Genomic DNA, 17,841 nt, shown 5'->3' with positions numbered 1-17,841 from the left:
AACCAAGCTTTATCCTATGTCCTCCAAATCACAAAAGGAAGGTAGGAAGAACTTGCCCGGTGGAGTCGAGAGGATGTTTTGAATTTTGCCACATTGTGAGGTTGAATTTAAAAAGTTTCCACCGATAAATGCAACTGGCAGATGCCCTACTCACGTATGTTTGAGGGCGAGATCGGACGGGAACCAGCTGAATCCGAAATCCCCAGATGACCTGCCCCGGAACGGTCCAGACAGACCAGGATAAAAGATTAGATTATCAGATTTCCTTCTTCTGTCCATTCAAAAACCTCCATCCCGAAGGCAAAAATGTAAACCAACCATCTAATTGTAAAGCCTAAAATGCAGGATAAATAAATATATAAGTGTCACAATAAGAAGGATAATTTGTGGTTGTTTAATGTAATGATTTGCCATTAGCGTTTAAAAAGATTTAGAAAAATAAATCAAACTTCAAGATAAAGAAACTCAGCGAATCATTCAATCTTGTTTAAAAGCAATAGTAACGGAATATTTATGTTATTTATAATAAAAAACAATTTACTAGATGTAACAAAAGGGAATGTAAGAAAGTAAGAAGTAAGATATTTTATGGGCCTGTACAGTTAAATTTGATTTAGTATATGAATTCCTTCCACAGTTTCTTTAATAGGAGGTCATTTTAAGGCATTGCTAGAACGCAAAAGAAAAATTTAATCAGTATTTTTATAGACCTGATTTAGACGAAAATTATAAACGGGCAAAAGTGAAAGCATGTAATGTTTGTTAAAAATGAGTAAAGTGTGGCCCAAAGAAAAATATGAAGGCGAATTAAGTTATCTGTGGCCAGTTTTAAGAAACAATATGGATTGTTTCATTTCATTAGATCTATTTAGGTCCCTTTAGTGAGAACTAGAAACAGCGAATGTAAATTTTACTTGTAGTATGTTAGATGCCTGCCTAGTAAATTTCTATGGCTAAATCCCTTTGAGGGAATGTAAGTAGTGCGTGAAATATGTAATAAATTAGGACCCGCATAACTGTTTGTTAACAACTTTTCCTGTATCCTAAAATAATAGATGGTCCAGACAATGCCGGGTGCATTATTTTATACATACACTGTATTTTAAGAAGTTCTTATTTAAGAATTTTATTGAACAACCGTAGACTAGCGCCTTACCAGGGCCTAGATTGGAAAACAATCCAGAAAGTGCATATGTAGAAACCATATTGTACCATTATTACGGTAGTTTCTATCATAACTGTCATAGTAAATTGGGATAGTGACCTAAGGCTATATTACAATTAAAGTTTAAACGAACCGCCCATAATGAAAGGCAACTGGTTCTTGTGCTGTCCTTTGTATTTTAAAAATGTTTATAACTCATCTTCCTGTAATAATGCTTTATCTAATTTTATGGAAGGCATAAATGATCACTAATTGGGTGAGAATTATGTCCAAGGAAACTGTTGTAAACAATTTAAAGAGAGCTGTGGTCAATGTAAAAAGGAGTATAGCACATAACAGTAATAGACAAAAGTACTCAGAGCAAAATGTAAAACATCCCTTTAAGTTGCATTCCTTAGTATGGATAAGAACCCACTATTTAAGCAATAAGGTAGAAAAGTTTTGTGCAAAATTAGCACCAAAATATGTAGGAATTTATAGAATTCTATATTTTTTTAAGCCCTGTAACTTGTATTGTACAACACACTGAAAATGTTTTGAATGTAAAAAAGGTTCATATTGTAGATTTAAAATTAAATTAAGACCTGTTCTGTATAAAAAAAAAACTTTGTAGCATCCCTAGCTTAAGGAACCACTTGCTGCCAAATTTAAAAGATAAGATAAAATCCAGGAAGTTAATTGTTTAGTGAATTCTTAACGAATGTTTCCAATGGAAATAAAATATAGAAAAAGAGTTTGTAGGTAAACTCTGTATAAATAAATGAGACAGAGTTGATCCTTTTTGTAATATAGGACACAAATATGAAAAGTTGTGTCTGTCTTTTGTATGTATGTCAAAATATTGAAGTTTGAATTTTGTGGATATATTTGAAGTGTTAAAATTCATGTAGATGTAAGATGTATAGGATGTTGTATGTAAATATGTATATTAAGAGTGATGAGTAGTAATAAGAAATGTGAGACTTAGCTTCTCGTGAGGGGACGTTTCATTCCAAAGTATTCGATCCATATTGGTAACTTGTCCGCAAGTCTCAGGGTATTTAATGGCAAAACACTATACACAAAACACTGGTATGAATGCAAAAAAGAAGTAATGAATGTGGCGCCTATATAACAAAACATCTACACTACATTTGTTCACGATTTAATCGCCTTAAATGGCCCTTATTCTTGCAACGACCCGCAAATTCTAAAACGCTGCAACGTGCACTGCATGAAAATAGTTTGCCTAAATTGATTTTCTATTTTTGGTCCCTAAGCGAGCAGTCATAGAACTGCATTGGCATGCGATCTAGCGGATTTCATAGGAAACTTTTGAAACCCCGCGCTATCGTATTGTTATGGTTGAATTTGAATTTATGTAATTAATAAAAGGTTGAATTAAGTTTGTTATTTAGAATATGTTTAAAGTAAAGCGACTAATTAGGTTGCGAAATCAAAACAGGGGGGTGATATTCTGTACCGTAAATTAGTTAATTATATTTCATACAATGTAAATTTCGCAACCTAATCAGCCAGTTTAATATAATATTATTTTACATCCAATGTTCCGGAAACTAAATTATTGGGCAGAGTAACTACCTAATTGGCACGCGTATGAATTTTTTCTTCTAACCCTTTGTTAGCAGCCCAACTACGTAACCGATCAGACCTCGCGCGCTTTGTCCGTAAGTAAAATTTATCTTTTCGTATTATTAAATTAGCCCTTTGATGCCAAACGTATAAAATGAATGTAACGCAAAGTAAATATGTGAATAGTAAAGTAACTTACCCTTGAAGATCTTTTATTTGCTTGATGGAGATAGATAAAAGGTTGTGGCGTCCGTCCTTATGGCGACGAGCACGTTGTTTATAAATTGTAATTTGTATCATTAAATGGCTAATACCGTCGCGAATTTGTTTTAGGCGAGTTTACGTAGCTGATGTAGCTCACGTGTTGTTTTGAATAGACGGCTACCACTTCCAAACTTCTACTCCTCTTCAAGAAATAACCGTTCTTAGACTACAGCTTCAATGTCTCCGTGCCAAGACGCCGACACCCGGGTTGTGAGTCTACCTATTGCGAAGGGAAGTGAAATAATCTATTGTTTTTGTAAAGTAATACGTCGTACGCATAATTCAATAGAACATTGGATATCTTAGGCCCACCTAGAAGATATACTTTTTAGTTATTATATTCTAATCGGCAGCAACGTGGCATTACATAACTTTTCCTTTACCATCTAAAAGTGGTGCTTTTAAGTTTTCGTAATTAAACTGAACTTATAAGTAAACTTTGTATTTCTAGTATTTATTACTACGACCTCAGAAGTCACCACCCCCATGTGTTATCGTCATACGGTTACAACATTCCTGATAGTTTTAGGCCTAATCCAGAGCCAGAGTCCAATACCTCTGCTTCTAAAATAAAGTGTAAATACATCTCTTTGTGTGCTGATGATATTGAGTACCTTCCTGTAAATAACACTAAGGGAAACTACATAATTAATTTAGAACTTTTGAACCAAATTTTACTGGCATCCACCAAAGTGCGCTAACTGTGGAAGTGCTTCTTTAGAAATTAGTGGAGTTCCTGCTAACCGTAAAGGCCTGGCTGTACAGTTTGTACTTAGTTGCAATAACTGTGGACTAGAAAATAAATTTTATACCAGCAAGAAGACTGAGCAGGACTTTTTTGACATATATGTGCGTTGTGTATATGGTTTCCGTTCCATTGGTAAAGGTAAGGCTGCGGCAGAAGTATCTTGTTCAGTGTTGGATCTTCCAAAGCCACCAAGTAGGTTTCAAGCCTATAACAAACTTATTCATAGTGCTGTTGAAGAGGTTTCTATTGCTTCAATGAAACAAGCAGCCCATGAAGCAGTTGTAGAAAACGAGGGTAATACCGACATAGCGGCTGATTTTGACGGAACGTGGCAGAAACGTGGCCATACATCTTTGAATGGCGTGGTTTTCTGTCACGAGTATGGATACAGGGAAAGTTTTGGATGCTGTTTTCACTGACAAAATATTGTTCATGCAATAAAATAAACTAAAAACAGCCCTACACACAGAGAACAGTGCTCAAAGAATTATGACCGGCCGAGCGGCGGTATGGGAGGATAGGAGGAGCTGCTATTCAGGTATTTCAAGCGCGCCTCGGAAGCAAAACCTTGGTGTAAGATACACAAGTTTATTTTAGTGAGATGGTGACAGCTCAGCTTTTTTGTCAGTACAACCAAGCTAGAGCCTTATGGTGAATGAGGTTGAAATTAAGAAGTTAGGGAATGTGTAGTAGACCACGTCGCAGAAGAGAATGGGAAGTCCGGCTGCGCAGATTGAAGGCTAAGTTGCGTGGCCCATAAGTTACCTGACGCGCCGGAAAACCTCTCTCTGGAACGTGGTAGGCCTGACAGAATGGCATTGATAGACATGTGGTTACACCGACCCTAAACTATGGCAAAGCACTAAATAACGAAGAAAATGTGGATGACGTTGAAAAAATGAGGAAGGCTGTTTGGGCAAGCCCTACTTCCATTTACTTTCAAAAACTAACCGAACGTGGAAACCTCGCCCATTAACACTATGGCCCAAAAGGTGAACAATCTTGGTGCAAAGTAACCAAAAAAGTCTTTTAGTGACAGGTGAAGGTATAACCATCAATAAGCATTCCAGTACCCGGAGGCTAATTTTATTAGAAATAAAATGCAATTTAAACCAAGACCCTGTCGGACCACTAACCGCCTACTTCCAGAAAAAAATGGCCTGCAACGGCCCGAACACAGAACCCTAACGAGTCCTTCATAAAACAACGTAATCTGGACCAGAAATTCCAAAAAAATACTTTTGTTGTGGCTCAATACCCTTAAAAATTTGGGGGGGTGTTGGATTCAATTAATAACCATTCAACACAGTGGTGCTCCTTTTGGCAAAGTTGGAAGTGTTGCAAAAGCTGTGTGGGGTGATGCCCGGAAGCAAACCTGAGCGTTGTAGGCCATGAAGCAGAAATCGACAGAGGAACTCTGAGTATTTAGATGCCGCAACAAAAGCAGCTTTGGATGTTTAACTAATGAAGAAAAAGAAAGCAGAAAAGAAAACCCTAAAGAAGAAAAAAGAGAAGGACAAGGAGGAATAAGAAAGTAAAAAAGTATAGTATCCGTTGGAATGTATTTTAGAGCGTGGCTGCACAGGGGTACCCGTAAAACAGTTGCTTGAGCTCGTCCCTGAAAAATCACACATTCTGACACGCAAGGTACGACTTTTTCTACTAAACCTTTTAAGCTATCTGCAATTGATTATTTTTTTGTGTATTTTATTTAAGTCCATATATCAAAAGACTTAACCCTATTTTTATTATTGAGATAAATTTGCTTTTTAAAGGCCTTTAAAAAAATATTATTTTGTAAAAAAATTGAGTGTTTTTTTGGTATATTTAAAAAAATCATTTACTAATATTTTTATTTTGGTAATTAAGTTTGAAAATAGGTTAGACTATACTTTAAAAAAGCATTAGAAAAAGGCATACAAAGTTTCAATGCTGTGTAAAACATTGAGATAGTTTTTCTTTTAAATTGTAAGCCTAAAGTTAATAGACTTTTAAACCATGTACGGTATATGGGACTACAGTGGTTCCCCCGAGCTTTTTGCAATATGCAGCATTTTTTATAGTCCTTATATGCAGAAAATATTGGCCTTTGCAAGACTATAATAAGGCCAGTTTCTAATATTATCAGTCACAGAAAGCTAAATGTGATATGTAAAAGAAACGCCACATTGTTTAATTAAGAATTCTCTTAAAAGAAAAACTGAGCTTTTAAAACGATATATGCACGAAGCTTAAATACTATTGCAATAGTTTGTGTTAATTTACTCTATCATCTACTATTTGTACTAACATCAATCAGTGTCCCCGGAAAATTAGCTTTGAACCTCAGCGAAGCCTGACACTCAGCAAAAGTGTAATAAATGACTATTAAGTCAAAATTTAATCTCTGGGATTAGCAGTTGATTAATAAAACCATATTTAATATGTCGTGCTTCCTGTCATTATCTGTTTGTGAGTAAAACTTTAATACAGAAACATTTATTTATTGCGGCGTTTATTTTACCTTAATTTAACAGTTAGTGGTAACAGTGTTAATGCTTATTGCATGTAAATTGTTTTGTATATATATAATGTATATATATAATATATAATATATATATGTATGTATGTATGTATGTATATGTGTGTGTATAAATTTACATTTTCGAATAATACGGGATGGTACGAAATAAAAAAATAATGGAATTAAAGTCTACAACTAAGTTTATAAAGTATAATACATTTCACTGACATTTTATCGTTTTTTTCTGATTACTTGCAATCTTTCAGCCATTACTTATTAATTTTAGCTCATATATTGTGGCCATTTATCTAATTAGGCTAAAGTTAGTGGAAACATTTACATAATAAAATAAATTTTTTTATACTGGTATACAAATCGTACTGGAGATAGGTACACACGAATACTTATATTTTTCATAAATAAAATGTTGAACGTATAACCACTTGTGGGGCTATAACAGTTTTATTTCTGTTTGTTTATCTGACATATAGACTTGAAATTGGGCATGATTGTTTTGTTCTATATTAATACTGTGCTCGATTCTTGTGCACGTTTTCCATGGTATTTGGCTGAGCATTAAGCAAGTTATTTTTCATAGCTCTCATGAGTAACCATTCCGGAAAATATCAAATAGCAGAATAATAAAATTTGTAAACAAACTCAATAAGCTCATAATAGATTTTTAAGATATACTTGCACATGTAGCCAATACAATCAACATTACTTTATGTGGCCTTTATGTGTTGAATATTATTATTTAACTCGTTTGGTAAGATATACCGGAAAACGATTTGAATTCTTCAAGAATAGTCATTTCTACAGAGGAAAATGAGAATGATGCAATCTTCATATCGGATCATGAAATTTTGAAGAGCGTCAGTAGAATCATTCAGTAGGCTGACACAATTTCTATGTTTTTTGCTGGGGAATACTTTATACGCATGAAACAAACATGTGTAAAACATTGTTGTAAATGTTCTTTTGCTGTGTATTGTAGAACAATTTTTTTATGTTTTCTAGCAATTAAAACACATTGGGTATATGTATTGTTATAACCGTATCTAAACTTGTGAGGTAAAGAAATCTATGTCATTTACAATTTGTTGCGTTTTTTTATTTAGAATAATAAGAGAAAACACGAAGATAGATAGTTTAGGAACGTGTAATACATAACTGTTGCTGACGAGAATGTCATCGGGTGGAAGTGAACGTGACATAAACATGAGTGTGACCTTATTTTTCAGGGATCTTTCTCAATTAATTACTATAAAATAACATGCCTGATGTCGTTAAACAAAATAAATTATTTATTATATTTACTGATAATATGAATTTAAGAAAGCAAGATATCTACATTCAATTTATTATTAGTAGTAACACTTGACGCAGATAATACTAATAATGTTAGTACTGTGTGTTCAATTTGCAGAATAAATAAATAAGATGTAAAGAAACTTAAGGCGACAAATTTTTAACTAACTGAACATACAGGTTGTAGAAAAGTATGCTTTATCGTATTGTAACACGTATCGTATCCTCACACACATTATTATTCTTACTATCCTATGGTTATTCATTAGTGTAGAACATTAAACCTGTCACTCGAGAACATATATACAAATAAATACTGGAACAGGCAACTGCGGTTAAATAGAATACTTAAACTCTCTGCCACATATTGGAAGCTCATAAAAAAGTAATATAACATTATGACCAAGGTTATAAACTATGTAACTCATGTAAACTAACTCCTTGTTCTTAGTATGATGAGATGTTCTGGACATATTAAGGAATATGGAGAGGTAAGATGTATCTGATATTTGTATATTACACTATTTTGCTACATTCTAATAAACTATAAGCATTTAAAGAGTACATTTATCATAATGATTTGACAAATCGTTACATAATTCAAATTCAGAAAATGTCTAAAATAATATTTTATCGTTTTAGTGTAAGAAGGAATGCTACAATACCGTAAAATATTATGGATTAGGAATATATGTATTTTTATGTATAGTATTTATAATAACAAATACCACAGATTTCAAGTCCGAAATTCTTTACATACTGAATGATCGGATAGAATGTAAAATGGTAAGGTAAGTTCTCCGAATTTGTTTGACTCGACATACGAATTTTCCAACAAAGGTGTTCCACCGCGGCAAGGTGGAAGGCTATTTATTATACCAATGTTGCGAGCTGGCGTATCGACATTTCTTACAGTTTAACGTCCAATATTGTTCAAAAATGGTTAGATTTAACATATAGGGTACTTAGTTCATTGATTGGCTCTTGGTTTACTTGCTTTTATGATCGTGTTAGAATGTGATTTGAAATCGTTTTACGCATAACATTTCAACTGGATATCAGCGAAAGCAATTCTAGACGTCTCTCTTGAAAGAATTGTTTGTCTGTTGTGAATGTTTATATAGCTGATACCAGTCTAACTGATTACTATACGAAAATACTTCCTTATAAGTAAAGATTCTGCTATATTTTATTCAACTCAAACAAAGCCATCAATTATTTTAAAAGGTTTAACGGACCAACGAAATATAATAAATGTTTTTTGCTCAATCTTGGCAAGATCAATCAAGGATTTTCATAAATATTCTTCAAAGGAGTAAGAACTATTATTGAAATTTAGCTATTACAGTGGCAGGCAAAATAAGAATGAAATGATATTTAAATTGTGGTATTAAAGTACTTGATAGTATTATAAAATACATTTATATATTTTACTACTTTTATTTTTCCGAAACTTTTTACTTGAAGTTTTTTTATAAAATCAATCAATAATTGAATATCCTAGTGTTTCTCCCATAGGATAGAAACACTAGAATTAACTTATGGTAATTATTATGAGCATAAAAGTTACTAAATTCGGGAACAATTAAAGAAGTAATGTTTAATGAACAGAATAAAGATAAACAATCTAAAAATAATTACGATGTTCAATTATTGAAATAGAAGGGTAAAGGAAAATATTAAATATAGACAAAATCCATGTACTTTACTTCTGAGATAGAAGTTCTTATCTCTGAAGGAATTAATCAGGGAAACTCCCGATGGCAAAGAGGTCTCCAAATGTCACACAACCTATACCCATGAGCATTGAGTTAGTAGGTTTGCTGGAACGTAGAATCAGCGTTCTGTCCAATTTAGTGGAGAGTTGCTGTACTTATAGAATATAAAATGTATAGGTGACACGTTCTTCGTGAAGCTGAGATGTACAAGCTGGAATATATATTTTATTTTTAGGAAGATCAGAATCGTCCATACTTTGCTTATCGCCCAAACACTAAGACAGTAACTCCATAACTCTAATCGTTTGGGACACATTAATAGGAAAACTAGTTTGTTTGTTTACTATTACTCCTATCAATGTGTCCCAAAGGACGAATTTTATTGGAATCTAAAAGTGAAAACTCGGGAGTAAATTTTTGTAATTAAACATAATTTAAGCTTAAAATATAAAATAGGAGTACCCTATAGGCCTACTACGCGTCACGTAGGAGGCTTCGCTGAAGGTAATGAAAGAATTTAGGTTTGGAGCTTATTTCATCCTTCAAATATCCTTCATACAGATAGACAAACATACAGAAACATAAAACTTTCCTCGAAGTAAAAAGAACATTTGTTCCTTCTTACCTATATGACCAATGTAAAAGTGTTTGTTATAATAATAATAGCTATTCAGATTCCATTGAGCAACGTGCAAAATCGGCAAACTTCGTTTGAAAAAAATATAAATTAGCTTTCAAACTATAAGATCATTGTGAGATACTAGTACCGTTTGGACAGAAAAATTAAATTACATTAGTTCATACTCTCTAGTGACAGGTTTCACAGGTATTTAATATATTAACGTATTAAAAATAGAAGTACGCTATCGTATCCAATACATGCCGTAATGAAAATCTGTTTTAATATAACAAAAAACTTTTTTTTAGTTTATCTCGACTAAATGTTTATCTTAATCACAATATTCTGGGCTAATGAGTGAGGGGATACAATGTTATGCTGGCAAAGAATGAGGTTGCTTGACGAAAGGGAAAAAAACAGTAAACTTCAAATATGTCTCATAACTCAAATTTTACCGCCTTCCATACTTCTAATACGTGTTACTATTAATTTCTCGGCGTCTTTCAGGCTTGGCCACAGTTATTCCATATTCCTGAGCGGTTTCTGAGATCCTATATCATTTTATTGAGGAAAATAGCAATCAAAAGGTGAATAAAAACCAACATACACAAAGAAAAACCTAATGCGGGTATATGACGTCAGAACGGGTCAGGAAATACAAATCTTCCCACAACCATATAAGTAGAAATATAACATTACTTAGTCTAAATCTTCCTTCATTAGCATTTTTATTTCGGTTACTTTATTCAGAATAAATGACCCATAGAACCAGCTTTTTCACATTTACCAGCTATACGCCACAACTCCCATGATCCCTCCCTCCATATATCAATAATACAGTGATGTATATGCTGTACGGTATTCTGGTAGCCAAAGCTATGTTACAATAACTTTATTACTTTGGGTATTTATGTTATCTAGTAGAGCTTTTGCACGTCTGTTTTTGGAATAAATACATCCTCCCATACTGAAGAAAATTTCTGGTAATCTGTAAAATAATAATAGAAATTTTCTTTTAGTTTTATGCCTTAATAGTTAAAAATGTATTCTCTATAAAACCCACCAAATTTAAATCACTGTCCATACGAAAAAAATATACACATTTGGAAATTTTGATTGAAACCGAAATAATATTTAAAGTCATTATGACTATTTGTTTAAAACATTGCTATAAGGCTCCATTATATTGCTCACAGGACTCTGGTTAAGGTCGTCATAAATAACACAAACGAACTTAGTGAGGACACAGTTAAACACAGTTCTACAGATACACATATATTACACAAGACAGCCTATTTACGGTCTAGATAAGATTTTATAAAAGCTCAGTCATAAAAAACCTGCAGATCTTCAACGCATATCATAAAAATAACTTTTTTTGAAAGCTAGGTTGTTTAATACTTTTGAATTAATACATGTCCCGTTTTTCTTTGGTATTAAAATAAACTTTTGTCACAAATGTTACCGTAATTTATTTTTAATGAAATCAATATCTTTTAATTTCTTCGTAATATTTTTATATGAAGCTTACAATTAGCTTTTGAGTTATAGGACATGATTTTAAATGTATTCCTTTCATTTATTCCATACATGGTATTTAAACATAAGAATATAAAATGACAAATGGTAGATGATATAATGGCCGTGAATGCTAACTATCTTAGCTTTTACTTTTACTAACAGTAATTCAAACACAAGTTTTCTGGCATTAGTTAGTTCACATATCCAATATCAAGAAGTAACAGAGTATTTAAGAATGTAATATCTAAAGAAGCTCATTTGCAAATATAATGTAGCAGTTAGGTAATTAAAAGAAAACGCGTAAAGTTTTACAAAAATATGTTCAAATTTATCCAAAATAATTTAAAAATCATGTAAGAAAAAGTACATTTTATTGCACAACAAACATATCAAATAATCTCCACTTTGATGTCTTTTGTTGGATTCTGCGGCTCTGTATGTGTCTGTAATTAGAGCTCCCCTCAGTCCCTGTACCACTGTAATAGACTTGCGGCTATAATATCACTACCCACGTGTGTACTCAGGTTCCCTTCATGTAGGTATGATAGGGTAATTACTGATTTCCTGTCACATGTATATATTAATTACGTTTGTTAATACAGTGGTATGTTAATATAATATGATATTCTCTTATGGGTCGTACGCGAACGATGGGTTTTGTTTATATTTCACTACAAATGATATAAAAACTATGCAAATATTGAAATATGTATTAAAAGTATTAATAATAGTGACGTTCTTCAATATAAAAGAGTCTTCTACGCGGTGCGAGTGAATGTCTACATCAGTTTACTCTAAAATTAAATTAAATTTCTAGAAACGGAATTAAAGTAAACAGCCACTGTGTATCTATTCCTTCTCAAATATGCTATTAAAATTCTAGTTTTTTATCTCCAATCAGTTACACCTAGTGTCAAGATTGCTTTTTAAACAATGGAAATGTAATTGAACATTAATTACTTTTCTGTATGTTAGAATTTAGTACATTTCTTTATTGCGCTGTAATTTAACTCTAAATTATTAAAGAAACATTATCTTCTTACAAGTTCTCTCTGTGATTTATTGCATCACAATTTTTTTTTACACGAGAAAAGTACATTAACTATTGCAATAACTGTTTCATAAAATTAATTATTTTATTACGTAAATTCGTATTAATAATTCTAAAAAGCAATTATTTACTGCAATATCAAGAACGTAATCTAAAAATAGTAAGTAATTCTTTGGCTACGAAGTCGCCAGAATTTTAAGAGTTTAATAATAAGCCAATGTCCGCTGGTTGTGCTTCGCTGTTTTTGTGTAATTGCAGTTGTTAATACTTAATCACACCATTATCATGGGTAATTTACTTGTTTGTGTTTTGTATTCTGGATTGATAGGTCCTATGAGAAACCTGCACAGTAAGCATAAGATGTTGCAGTACGTGATAGGCGCCAGTTACAAATTAGGGTAAGTAGTTGTTGTCGTTTGAAATGAAAGTGAAGTTATTGATAAGCATTTTATTACTTACCAAATAAAAATGTAATAGTTATAACAAATCATTAGTAATCAGTGTTTGTAACAACTGAAATTATGTGGGCAAAACTAAAACTATCCATCCTATGCTTAAGCATGTTTAATTTCTCCCATAAGCGCGTTTTGAAAGCGCATTACATATTTACAAATGACTTAAACCGTCTTATTCACAACTCCATTATCCTTGTTACAGAATCCACTTTTATATTAGAAGGTACGCTATAATATAAAATAATTGTACGCTATACCACGTGTTGTGTATCTTTCCTGAGATTGCCCGTAAAGTTTTAAGGGTATAGCTGATTCCTTTATCAATATGCCCTGCAGACAGACAGACAGACTGTTAAACGGATAAGAAATTTTACACCCACTTGACAGGCGAGTCACGTGGCTCAATAGCGCATGTTCTCAATGCAAAGTTCTTTCTCTCTCTTTGCAGTGCAGACATGGCTTCTCTTCGTTCAACAGATGAATGTGAGATGTATACCTTCCGTTGTGATGTCCCGGTTATACCGTGTAACATCAAAATATTGATGTCATTCCTATGAGCGTTATAAAATGGCTATGAACCGCATCGTGACTTGTGTAGAATATTCCACTTGCAGCTTGGACACGAAGTGCGGAATCCCAATCGTTGCTAGAGAGTACGGAGAAATTGTCAATAGCCTGGTACAACTTATAAATTAAACTTAATTTTGTCTTATAAATTGTCTATAGTATTAAAAACAAATATTTTAGTAATTCAGAAATATTATACATGCATAATAAGTATAACATGTTTATACATAAATCATAATACGATTACTTTCTGTATGTCCGTGTGTGTTTTTCTTTACTAAAATTAATAAGTTATTGTTTAATCTAAAAAATAATAATGCATGTATATATGCTTTATTAGGTTTTGAGCTGTTGTTATAAAGTTAACAGAAAAACTCAACTTTATGAAAATTAAACCATTTCAAGTAATTATACATACAATGTGGACCATAGGCGTATAAAAACATAAATTACGTGTATATGGTTCATCAAATTCTTTTTCGCCGTATAATTTAGTGTTTGATGATAACTCAAATAACGTCTATTAATTTATGATAATTAGAAAATTTCGTATTCGAAAATCAACTCTTGTTGAGTAGGACAGTAGATGCTATGAGGAAGAGAACTCAAATGACAGTCTGCTCCGAACGAAGATAGGACTCCTATCTCTTGGGTTGCATTGACGATATCGCGGTGATCACGTCTTGGATATCGGTTTAGGTCCAATCTAAATTCATGTAGGTTATGAGACGATTCAGAATTCAACATTTGAAGCAGACGGATTCGTTTAAGTTGACAGTGTAGTCGAATGTGGGCCGAACAAATATATGCTACTAGTGGTTAGGGAACTTAGATTGTAAGATTATTTTCTGAAAACAGAAGTTGCAGCCTAGCTATTAGACTATGTCAGTAAGTCAACTTTATGAGGTCTGTCTCAGGAAACTGTTATCAGTCAGTCTATTATGTTACATTGAGTAGAGATTTCAGCATATATGACTAGTGAAAATATAAAATTCCCAGGCGTATTTATCATTGACGTAAGCCTTTATATTTTCCCAAGGAACTACTCGTATCATACTAGCATAGTCGGTCTTCATGTCTGTCGAAATGGGGACGCCATTACAGATTTACTGGCAATAAAAGAAAAAAGTGCTCATTTTCGGAATGAAGATAGATACAGCATCGTAGGGAAGCCATCACAAAAGAACGCTAAACGAGTTATTTGCTTGGGAACTTAAAATAGTGGGTCTGCCATCATTATAGTGAGGTATATAATTATCTAAGTGGTCATGGCTACGTTTATTTGTACCTTACAAATAACAAAAAGTTGTAAATCCAACGTGCTCTGTTTACGTGATATTGATGATATTAGGCATCCAATTTTTGTGCCCTCACTTGCATGTTAAAGGAAATGTTTCGTCATAAATATTGAAATTTGTAACGTTATAATATTAAAATGATATTCTGAAAGGTGTCCATTATTATTATGCAGTTATGCTCTATCGTTTTCACCTGGTACACGGACGGAACGGTATAGCAGAAATGTCTCATAACCCCAAAAATACTGTCACAGGATCGACACAAACTCTGTAGCCACATTTACAAATGAGAGTAAAATACAGCACATTTAATGATCAGAATTATCCGGAATCTAAGAGTTAAAATATGCAATTACACGGGAATCCACATCTGTTCAAGGCTGCGAAAGACGAACTCCACAAATCGTGAATAACGCAGAAAAACGGAGGCGATGTAAATACTCGCACATTGTGTGTCTACCAATCTACACAGGTTGAAAGAGAGAAAATGGCAGCGGCCAAAATAGAGAAACCAAACTGAGACCCACACGCTCCAGAATTATATTTTGGAAATGCCTTTATAAGAGAGGACAAAATTAAAGAGGGGTCTACGCAGCATGTACCCCAATAAACAACGAGATCAAGATCCCCGACTCACGGTTTCACCTTACGGAATTAGGCTGGGGCAGCGACACAACGCCGCGCCATCCGACCGCCGCTCCCGTAATAGTATTTACGTTTTAAGAGGTAAGTCAAATACGATGAAAAAAGAGCAGTTACACGATTATACGACACCGCATGTGTCTATCTAGCCAGTGAAAACAGCCCTACAAGTACAAACATAAATACAGGAATAATTAAAATGATTGTAGGAATAAAACTATATTATGCTAATAAAATGAAAGTGAGTTTAAATATAGAACATTACTTTTAAATGAAACACTCCCTTTAAAAATGCAGATCATGAACGGAATCTGTTCAAGGAAATGACACTAGAGAAATGTAGCTCACCTTATTTCCCATTCATAGGTCACTTCTAAAGTCTTAGCGAGTAATCAACCCCAAAGTTTGCTGCTTTTGTACTCGCTTTATATACTTATTTATGGCCATTCATTGGGTCAGTGCATGTAAAGAAGTATTATTATAGCACATTTATGAGTTATAGTCAATTAATGCGTAAAACATATAAATATATATATATATATATATATATATATATATACATTATATTTATATATATATATATATATAATTACATTAAAAATTGTATAAATCAATAGCCTAATTAATTTCAATAAACATTGAATCGCAAAAAGTACTTGCTCCGCCGGGAGTCGAACCCGGATCTCTCACTTGCCGGGTGAATGTGCTACCATTACACCACAGAGCGCTTACTTTTTCCGATTCAAATTATTTTGTATTCATGGCCGTATCTCTGTCACAATATATGCGTTTTAATAAGCAAACTAACATATGATCGGAAGACCAAATACCTGTCAAACGACTTTTATTTACATTAAATTGTATAAATGGCAATAGCCTTATTTAATTTCAATAAACATTGAATTACCATTTTAAACTATTTGCAATTTTCAAAGGTTTATAATAAGCTCCTAATAAAATAAAAATTTAACCAATATTAGCAGTAATTTTAATAATATTCTATTTTAACAAACCTAAACTAGAAATGTGTAAAGAATGTTTTAAAAGGTCTACTTATGTTATTTTTTCAAGGTCCATTTGTTTATATTTTCAAGACAATGAAACCCATTGGTTTTTAACATTATTTTAACAGTATCTAAACAAATTTTGTTCACAAACATATATTTTTATATAATCTAAAATAACAAAAGGAAACATGAACTGAGTTAGTTTAGGAACGTGTAACGTATAACTGTTGCTAACGAGAGTGTCGTCGGATGGAAGTGTACGTGACATGAATATGCATGTGACTTTATATTTACGTGACCTTATAGTTTTTCTTAAAAGAGCGTTAAAAAGATAGAGGTTTATATGTATCTGAGAATACGTTATGAATTCACAGTCTTCTTAAAAATAATTTTTAATAATTATCTAAGCAAATATTCATTAACATAGGAAGAATACATTTGTAAAGCAACTTAAGGCTTTTAAAGCAATAACTAATATATTATATGAATAGGTCAGCTTAATATATGCATGGGGTAATAATATTTTTTGTCTGTCTATGTATATTAAAATTGAAACATCTGACACACATTCATCATATAAGAAATTTCCTATTGCAACAAGATTATTGTGTAATTGAGTCACATATCTCTAATCCAGTGATTATTGATCAGAATTACATGGCACATAAATCCTTTCACTTGGCGACACGTAATCAAATACTACGTAGGGTCAAGCAACTGCAGATATGCAAGACATTGACCACATTTCCACACACTGCAAGGTCACAAACTAATGTAACATTGTGTCCAAAATATATACGTCGTTAACTCACTCTGAACTAACTCCTTGTTGTTGGAATAACCAGCTATTCCAGTTATATTAGGAAATGGAAAACTAAGTTGCTGTTTGCTTTAGCCAATATAAATTTGAAATAGTAGATTATAAGCATATTAGTGCATGAAGGAAAGCCATATTGCAAAATAAGTCAAAATTTTAGCTTACTAAACCAATGGGTTCAATATAAAATGGCTCTGGTGCATTCTTTGAATTAGTTTTACTTTGCATTCGAATTCCCCAACAAAAGGTATTCCACCGTGACAAGATCGAAGGCTATATATTGTACCAATGTTGCCAGTTGGCGTATCGACATTTCCTGCAGTTTAACGTCTATTATTGTTTCAAGTGGTTCAGATTTAACATGGAGGTATTTTGTTCATTCTCCGATTCTTTTATTATTTTATTTTATTTTATTATCAGCGTTTATACATAGAATTTCAACTGGGCATTAGCGTAAGATATTTCAGACGTGTTTTTCAAATAACGTTATATCTGTTGGTGAGTGTTTATTGGCTTATCTTGAACAAAGTGTATAACTTGTAGGGTTGGAAATATGCGTGTGTTTATCTATCTGTATGATTTG

The sequence above is a fragment of the Homalodisca vitripennis genome, chromosome 3 (assembly GCF_021130785.1).
Source record: "Homalodisca vitripennis isolate AUS2020 chromosome 3, UT_GWSS_2.1, whole genome shotgun sequence".
NCBI lineage: Eukaryota > Metazoa > Arthropoda > Insecta > Hemiptera > Cicadellidae > Homalodisca > Homalodisca vitripennis.
Note: the sequence above shows the minus strand (reverse complement) of the source record.